Raw genomic sequence first — 9,573 nt, forward strand, 5'->3', positions numbered from 1 at the left:
TAGATAAGTAATGATCTTAATAGTCACATAATATGCATATATATGTTCCCTTAGGAGGTGAAATGTGTCATCCCCTAAGGGTGACATGTGTCAAGCCCTTATTGGGCCACCTCAACCATGCAACCAATGAGGGGCTGCCACATGTCCTTAGTGGGGTCTACCTCAAGTAGGTGGGTCACCTACTTGACTCCAAGCAGGTGGTCCACCTAGTTGCTTGAGATGTTGCCATATGTCACCTTCCTAGGCTGCCACATGTCCTTCTCTTCTTTTCCTCGTGGGTTCGTAATCTCATTTTTTTAGGAGCCTATGTAATCTGTGCTACCTAAGCTTGGTATGCCTTAAGTATCTCAAGTGTATAAGACTTCTAAATTAGTAGCTTACGTAGGTAAATCGAGTTCTACGATTCATTTCTTTGCCTCCAACTCATTCCAGATTCTCACGACTCTATTTCCAACCTTCCCTCTCACGGGGTATCGCATTCTTGATTTTTTAGAGTTGTTTGATGTGTGTGGACAGTGGGGGTCTCATGGACACTTTCAAAAAGACTAGAAACACGTTTCAAGGTTCAAAAGTGTGGGATATAACATCCTTCCCCCTTTTAGAACATTCATCCTCGAATGTTAACTCGGCTTATAGGGTTTTACGAGGATTTCGGGGGTTCTGTATAATCTTCGTCTCCCAATTCAGTTAGAAGGTTAGATTACCTTTGGCATCTGGTGAACAAGTGCGGATATTTTCTTTCTACCTCTTTTTTGACTTCTTAGGTCATGCTCTTTCTGGTTTTTTCTTTGCCATAATATTTTGATGGAAGTCACGTCTTAATCCACGATCGTCTAATCTGTCGATTCAAGATGGCGATAGATTGCTCTTAGCAGGATAATTCCTTTATTATGTTGTCTTTATCCATGGATAATATTCTGGAAGAGTTTACTTATACTGTTACGGGACATTGACGGGTGGAAGACTAGGTGTATTGTTTTTAAACCAGATAGTAGGGCCACTTCGTAGGTAACTTTGCCTATTCCACACATGGTCTGGTAAAGACCAATGTATCTCGAGCTTGGCGTCCCCCTTTTTGCCAAACCTCATTACTCCTTTTATGGGTGTCACCTTTAAAGGCGCCCAGTCGTTCACTTAAATTTCCAAAAAGCGATGTTGATACGCATATAGCTTCTGTCGACTTTGGACAGCTAATAATTTTCCCTGAAAAGCTTTACCTTCTATACCTCTTAGTGAACCACGTCTGGTCTTATTAGTTGTGTTTTACCAATACTAAACCAATCAATTGGCGACCCACACTGTCTGCCATATAAAGTCTCGTACAGGGCCATCCGGATACTAGAATGCTAGTTGATATCGTAAATATTCTTGATAGGTGGTAGGCAATTGTCTGGGTTACCTTTGGGGAGAGCCACATAGGACCACGACATATCGTCTACTGTGTAGCTAGTAAACTTAGTATGTTCATCAATCTGAGGGTAAAGTAGTGTACGAAGGCTTATCTGCCTTCTCAGTTTCTCCGTGGACTGATCTTCGGTAGTTAATTATAACTTGGGCTCCTTCGTCTGGGATAATAGCTGTGGGGACTCCGTAAGGTCCTACCACTCTTTTACCTTATAATTTTACACCTTCTCAGCTGAGTAGGTAGCCTTTGATTGAAGGAGCATGGGGTAATATTATTATTCTGCCGGTATCATTCCCTCTAGAGTCATCTATCCATAGAGTGTGAAGTGAGTCTTGTAGCCAAGGTCGTATTGTGGAACCTCCGACCTCGTGTATTACTTCCTGCCTCCTTTAAATGACATCAACTGGTACCATGTTGAAGAACTGTGGCATTCAAGTGCGCCATCAGTTAGTAATTAGCTAATCTTGCTTGTTTTGCTTAAGTCCCCCCTTTTTTTTCTCTTTACAATTCCCTCAACGTAACTTATAGTAGTACATAATCTCATGTCGTTTCTCCGCCGTTAGTTCAGATGCTTCTATCTCCGCGATCATACCAGCACTAACGCACTAAATTCCATTAGAATGTCGAAGTTAAGTGTGCTTGGGAGAGAGTAATACTAGGATGGGTGACCTCCCTGGGAAGTCTTCGTGCCGCATTTCATTATAACCTTTGCAATAATGTGAGAGGCACTCAACTTAGCCCAAGATTCACTTTAGCGTCGTCTCGCTAGTCTTCATGTTTTGCCTTGCCCTTTCCTCTGTTATCTTGCAACTAGTATAGGGGTAGATCTTTAGCTCCACTATAACTATGTCCCTTGTTGGTCATTTTAATTTAACTTCTCCTATTGTATTCACCCCTTTTTGTATGCACCAATTCATTAGGGTTGACTACTAAGTAACACTAAAGTTTGTTCATATAGTGACTTTTAGAGCCGCTTTGAGTTCTGTCGATTATTAACTGGCATGGTTTCAAAGGAATTTGGCACATAAGCTTGCCCATCCTATGGTAACCAACTAGTCCTGTCCGTTTTATTTAAACTATTTCACAATTTTCCTTACCCCCGCTTGTAACCTTCTTGACACATTCTCGTGTCATTCTGTACCTTTATAAGAATATGATAATGTGTTCAACTTAATCTGAGAAATACCCTAGCGTTGTCTTGCCAGGTCTCGTATGTTACCTTATCATTTTCCCTCTCATCCTACAATCAGTATCGGGATAGACCTTTGGTCCAATCATGACCATGCCTTACCTTGCCTGTGGTACTAATTTCATCCCGATAGTTTGGCTTAACCTATATTCGTAGCTCTTGGTGGGGTATCCAAAATATCATAATTACCTTATCATTATTGACCCCTATTCCTTTTATCCTGTACTTACTTACTTAGCATGATGCTTATATATACATACCCGTAGGTTGCACAATCATTTTAATGAAACTTGTAGGAGGTAGACGTAGTCTTTCCGTCTCCTGGTTCATTCTACTGTACACATCTCACTCACATTGGAACTTGCTTGTCCCATCTTGTTATACTTTTTCCTTTTCCCTTATTCACTCTTTACTCTTCTCATCTCCTACCATAGGAGGTTGCACTATCTATTCCCTAAGTTGGCCATCTTTGTCTTTTAAGGGTTCCATTATTTTTGGGGCGACGTTATGTACATGTATCATTTCTTTATACCTTATTCCCCTTGTCCTTACTGTGTACCTAACACAGGCTTTTGACTTAGTCAACACATACCAAGTGCGCCTTACTAGCGATCTTGCTTTATCGCCGTATTGTTGTACTATACCTTTAAACTCATACTTACATATCCCCCTTTTAACTCATACTCCTATTCAATTCATAACATCTCTCTGGGGTGCTTTTGTTAAAATTTCTTTCTCCAATTAGTCGGTGGAAAACTAATAAACTGTTGTCATAGAGCACTTTCCAACCACTATTAGAAGAAAACTAGAATCCCTTAAACATCATAGTACTTTTTAACACTTGACCCACATGGTCTTCTTCTGAGTTTATCCTCGCGTTATGAACAACTTATCTAACTTTCAACCAAGAGTTGGGGCTTGGTACTTTTTAAGAAAAGTGAAACTCAATTGCTGGACATCTTACCCTTCAACCTGAGCTTTTTTTCTTCTTTTTGGTCCTACAGCACAAATACGGCTGGAGGTACCGTAGCCTGAACTTTACTGTTCAGATAGGCTTTTGTTTCTCTGAAATAAAATTCTCCAAGAAAAAATGGTGCCCCTTATCGACGACATGAAGGGTACCTCTTACAGCTTTAGTTAAACATAATAGGGGTACTTGATATCAATTTCCATGACATCCTAAGAATCTATGTTTCATTTCCTTTTTTTTATTCTGGAATATTTCGGCAGAGTTTCGTCTATATTCCTTACTTATCCCAAACCTGCATGCAGAAACTACCAACAATGCCTTACAGGGCCAACATATATATATATCTTCACATCACATCAAAGCCACATAGGGCTTTCAATATCATCTCATATCGCAGCCACATATTGCTTTCAATATCAACAATAGTATGAAAATAATGGACTTACCTCGTACGTCCAACTTCGAATTGCGTTTGTTGCCCTTCTTTGTCTACTTTTTCCTTCAGTTTTCGATTTTACATTTCAATTTTACTTCAATACCTTACCTAGTAGATATCTTCCGTGCCTTTACATTACTTACCTGTGTGCTCTATAACTCCCCATGTCGTCAATTACTTCCTTCTGTTGATATCGTCCTTCTGTTAAGATCCACGGTTAGTATAAAGAATTGTCCTATGACTCGGATCTACAGCACGATCTTATATATAAAGGAAAGGTAACATCCTAAATGTCCTGTAGCTTCCTGTTTATAGATGTGGCATGCAACACATCGATAATAAAGACTCTACTAGACACGGTCTGCAGACAATCTAAGGACGAACTGCTCTGATACTACTTCTGTCACGACTCAACCCCGTAGGCTGCGACTAGGGTCCAACTTGGACCCCCTGTATACATATTTATATCAGTTGTGGTCAAGTTGTATTATAGATACGTAATGCATATAAATTAAGTGTAGTCAAACCGGACTACAAACAACATGATACATACATGAGAACCCCCATGGGTCATAGCATTTCATATATCTAGAGCCTCTTTCATTTACATCATAACATGAAAGGGCACGCAAGACGATAAGGCTGCCATAGCATAATAACACATGTAATATATCATATAGACCCAGCTGAAACAAACTAACATACACAACCCACATATACATATCTTCAGACCTCTAACAATATTATTGACAACATATGGCAGGACAGGGCCCCCACCGTACCCCTGAATAACAAACCAATACTATACATCAATGGCCAGTGCCAAAAACTAGGCTCCGAGACAATGGAGCCTCTTTCAGCTGAGCTGAATGGAATCCTAAGCTGATGGACTCCCAAAACCTGCATCTGTACATGCGGGCATGAAACGCAACCCCCCCAAGAAAAGGGGGTCAGTACGACATATGTACTGAGTATGTAAAACATCACAATTGGAAGTATCGCTGAAATAGAGAAGCAGGGATAAAATGTCATACAAGGAACCTGTACCTGTACTCTGTGATTTATAAAAGCATGCATGCTCAAATTATACCATATAGCCGGCCCTATCAGGGATCCGATGGATACATCTATAAAACCATCATAGACCCGGTACCTTCACCACCTTATTACAATACATCATCATATATATACATGCGTACCCTGGCCCTCTAGTGAGGGACTCAGTGAATAATGCAGTGAACTGTGCGCGAGATCCTGCCCTGGCCCTGGACTCTGATAGGAGGGGTTACAGTATGCACGAGTGGAATAGTGAGTAACCATATCCAATTTAAAACATTACCAGATACTTGACTGTATAAGAAGATTAAGCTTTCGTTTGAGGACCTGAGTAGCGGTGTAACCATCTCGAGTATCCTCTAAATGCCATTATGGGCTATGTCAGTTGTAATCTCAGGGACCCTAGACATGTACTAACGTAAGGCCAAGTTGCTTATGGAATCAGAAATACTTGTTATCATATAGTCTTTAAGACTTGGAGCCTGTACATTTGGTACCTCTTTAACATATAGAAGTTTCCAGGGAAATAACTCAACTACTATAGGAGTTCAATATTCAGAAGTAAATAAGAGATGCTTAAGAATGGAATTACCCCGGAGCTCATATCATATTTAATTTACAACTAAGACATGCCAAAAAAGAAAAAGAGAATAAGCTCTATATAGTCTGTACTTCCCTTCGTGTGGTCATCATGTACATAATTTGTACCTGGCCCATCTTGGGCCTCAATGAGAAACTATGGGATCATAATCTTATTTTTATACCAAGTACATATCAAGAGAAGGGAGAGATAGCTTACCACACACTACTTTTTAACATGTAGAAGCCTTAATAGGCAATACTCTATTCTTGCAGGACTTTCGATACTAAGCAGTGGACAGGGATTTTGAGGCATACTTGGAGTTCTGGGAATGGAATTATCCTCTCACTTCACATACAATTCACTTAAGTCTAAAATATGCCAAAAAGGAAAGAAAGATAACTTTACATACTTATTCCAAAAATATGCCAAGAGAAAGCTTCACATACCTCGTACGGGTTAGTATTTGTCATGTTCACCTCGTCGTCTTTTGAACCTATTCAACACAGAAGTAATACAAATATCAACCACTTTTGATTTTCCATCACCTTAAGTTGCACCTTAGTATTCATGGAACCTATTTCCTTGTTCGCCTCCTCGACTAGTTCTTTAATTGGTTAGAGAGTTAACAAAAATTGGGCAGCACCTCCCCTATAATATACCCTATCCGAATTTCCAACTATATCCCTAATCACTACAGTCAACCAAAAACACCCTGCAGCATATACACACATAAAACATGGCAACATTACACAACACAAGCTCCAAACCACTTGCTGAAAATTACGATACAAAAATAGGATTTCTTGTCTTTATTTCGCAAAAACCTTAATTATACGAAATGAGGGGTCGTGTGGCTGCAACCATCAACACCCATACCCATTTTATAATTCATTTAGGTCCTTCAACACACCCCCACACTCCTACAACAGCACACCACAAGCACAACACTTCACTTTGACGATAATTCAACTATAACGACTCCGATTTAGCTTGTCTTCAACGCCAAGCATTTCTATTATGTTTTCACATTTCCATCACTTATATAACATATAATATACTTCTTAACAACACCATAAACTCCAAATTGAAAGAAAGGTCTTACCTTACCCGAAATTGGCAAAACTCGCCCAAAACTCACTTCGGAAACTTCTTGATGTGCTGAATTGGGGTGGACTATTTGTGTCCCTTTTCTACTGCCCCAAATTAGAATTTTATTTTATTAAAAAACATTATATAACCATGGTATACCTTAAATAATTAATTCATGAAACTAAATCGGTCCTTACCTTTTTCTTGAAGCAAACCCGTAGCTCCCTCCTTTGTCCCTCTAGGTTTTTCTCTTCAAGTTTCTCCTATATTTTCCAAGTGTTAAGGTGAATAAATGATTCCGTAGGCATCACAAGACATATATATATATATATATATATATATATATATATCCAAGTGATTAATAAACACCATAGATAATTAATTCGCTGAGAAAAATTGGAACTCACCTTGAACTTCTTCTAAGCCATGGCTGCCTCTTTCTGTCCCTCCAACATTTTTTTTCTCTTTGTTTGGCTGAAGTTGTAGATAAGGAATGATCTTAGTAGTCACATAATATGCATATATATGTGCCCTTAGGAGGTGACACGTGTCAGCCCCTAAGGGTAATACGTGTCAAGCCCTTATTGGGCTACCTCAACCATGTAACCAATGAGGGGCTGCCACGTGTCCTTGGTGGGGCCCACCCCCAAGTTGGTGGTCACCTACTTGACCCTAAGAAGGTGGGCCACCTTCTTGCTTGAGGTGCTTCCATATGTCGCCTTCCTAGGTTGCCATGTGTCCTTCTCTTCTCTTCCTCGTGGGTTCATAATCTCATCCTATTTTAAGGGCCTATGTAATCCGTGCTACGTAAGCTTGGTATGTCCTTAAGTAGCTTAAGTGTATAAGACTTCTAAATTAGTAGCTTACGTAGGTAAATTGAGTCCTCCAATTTATTTCACTGCCTCCAACTCATTTCAGATTCTCACGACTCTATTTCCAACCTTCCCTCTCACGGGGTATCGCATTCTTCTTTCCTTAGAGTTGTTTGATGTGTGTGGACAGTGGGGGTCTCATTGCCACTTTCAAGAAGACTAGGAACATGTTTCAAGGTTTTAAAGTGCGGGGTATCACGGTCCAATCTCCTTCCCTAATTTACTTGGTACGGTATCATGTCCCCATTTCTCTGCATATTGTATAACCTGATTATCCGCGTACAAAACCTTGGCTAAATCACAAAGTGATGAGAACCTTTCCATACCTAATGTGATATCCTATCTACTAATCTGTACTTTGAATAATGTGACCCAAGAAACAGCTCATCCAAGGCCACATTCTGCTCATCTTTATGAAAAGTTAATTCACTTGTAGTCGTTCCAATTTCAATTAGGCAGTACTTGTATTCCAACAATAATTTCCCAAGGTTCTCTTGAGGTAGGAGTTTAATCCCAATCTATATCCTTTGTTCCTCGAGGTAAATGTTGGTTGCACCATTTATTCCCTAAGTTGGCCGTCTTTGTCTTTAACGAGTTCCACCACTTTTGGGGCGACGTTATGTACACGCATCAATCCTCTATACCTTATGCCCCTTGTCCTTACTATGTATCTAATATAGGCTTTCAACTTATTCAACCCCTACTAAGTGCACCTTACTAGTGGTCTTTCTCTATCCCCGTATTGTTATACCACACCTTTATATTCGTACTCATATTCAGTTCGTGACATCTCTCTGGGGTGCTTCTGTTAGAAGTTCTTTATCCAATTAGTTAGTGGAGAACTAATAAATTGTATCATAGAACACTTTCCAACCACCGTTAGAAGAAAACTAGAATCCCTTAATCATCATAGTGCGTCTTAACACTTGACCTACATGGTCCCCGCTCCCCGAGTTTATCCTCGAGTCATGAACAACTTATTTAATTTAGAACTAGCAGTTGGGGCTTGGTACTTTTTAAGAAAAGTGAACTCAATTGCTGGACATTTTACCCTTTACACTGAGTTTTTTTTCCTTTCCTACAGCACAAATACAGCTAGAGATATCGTGGTCTGAATTGTACTGCTCATATAGGCTTATGTTTCTCCGAAATAAAATTTCCCAAGTAAGAAGGGTGCCCCTTATCGACGACATGGAGAGTACCTCTTACATCCTTAGTTAAACATAATAGGGGTACTCAATATCCATTTCCAAGATATATTAGGAATCTATGTTTCATTCCCTTTTCTTATTCTGGGAAAATTTTGGCAGAGTTTCCTCTATATTTCTTACTATCCCAAAATCTGCATGCAGAAGATACCAATAATGCCTCACAGGGCTAACATATTTATATTCATATCATATCACGGCCGCACAGGGCTTTTAATATCATCTCATACCGTAGCCACACAGGGTTTTCAATATCAACAATAATATAGAAATAATGGACTTACCTCGTATGTCCAACTTCGAACTACATCTGTTGCACTTCCTGTCTACTTTTCCCTTCAGTTTTTGACTTCACATTTAAATTTTTCTTCCATACCTACCCAACAGATATCTTTCGTGCTTTTACTTTACTTACCTGCATGCTTCGTAACATCCCATGTCATCAATTACTTCCTTCTGTTGATGTTGTCCTTCTGTTAAGATCCACGGTTAGTATAAAGAATTGTCCTATGACTCAAATCTATAGCACGATCTCAGATATGAAAGAAAAGTAACATTCTACATATCCTGTAGCCTCCTGTTTATAGATGTGGTGCACAACACATCGATAATCAAGACTCTACTAGACACGGCCTGCAGACAATCCAAGGATGAACTGCTCTGATACCACTTCTATCACGACCCAATCCCGTAGGCCACGATTGGGGTCCGACCTGGATCCTCCGTATACATATTTATCAGTTGTGGTCAAGTCGAATGATAGAC

The sequence above is a fragment of the Solanum dulcamara genome, chromosome 4 (assembly GCF_947179165.1).
Source record: "Solanum dulcamara chromosome 4, daSolDulc1.2, whole genome shotgun sequence".
Lineage (NCBI taxonomy): Eukaryota > Viridiplantae > Streptophyta > Magnoliopsida > Solanales > Solanaceae > Solanum > Solanum dulcamara.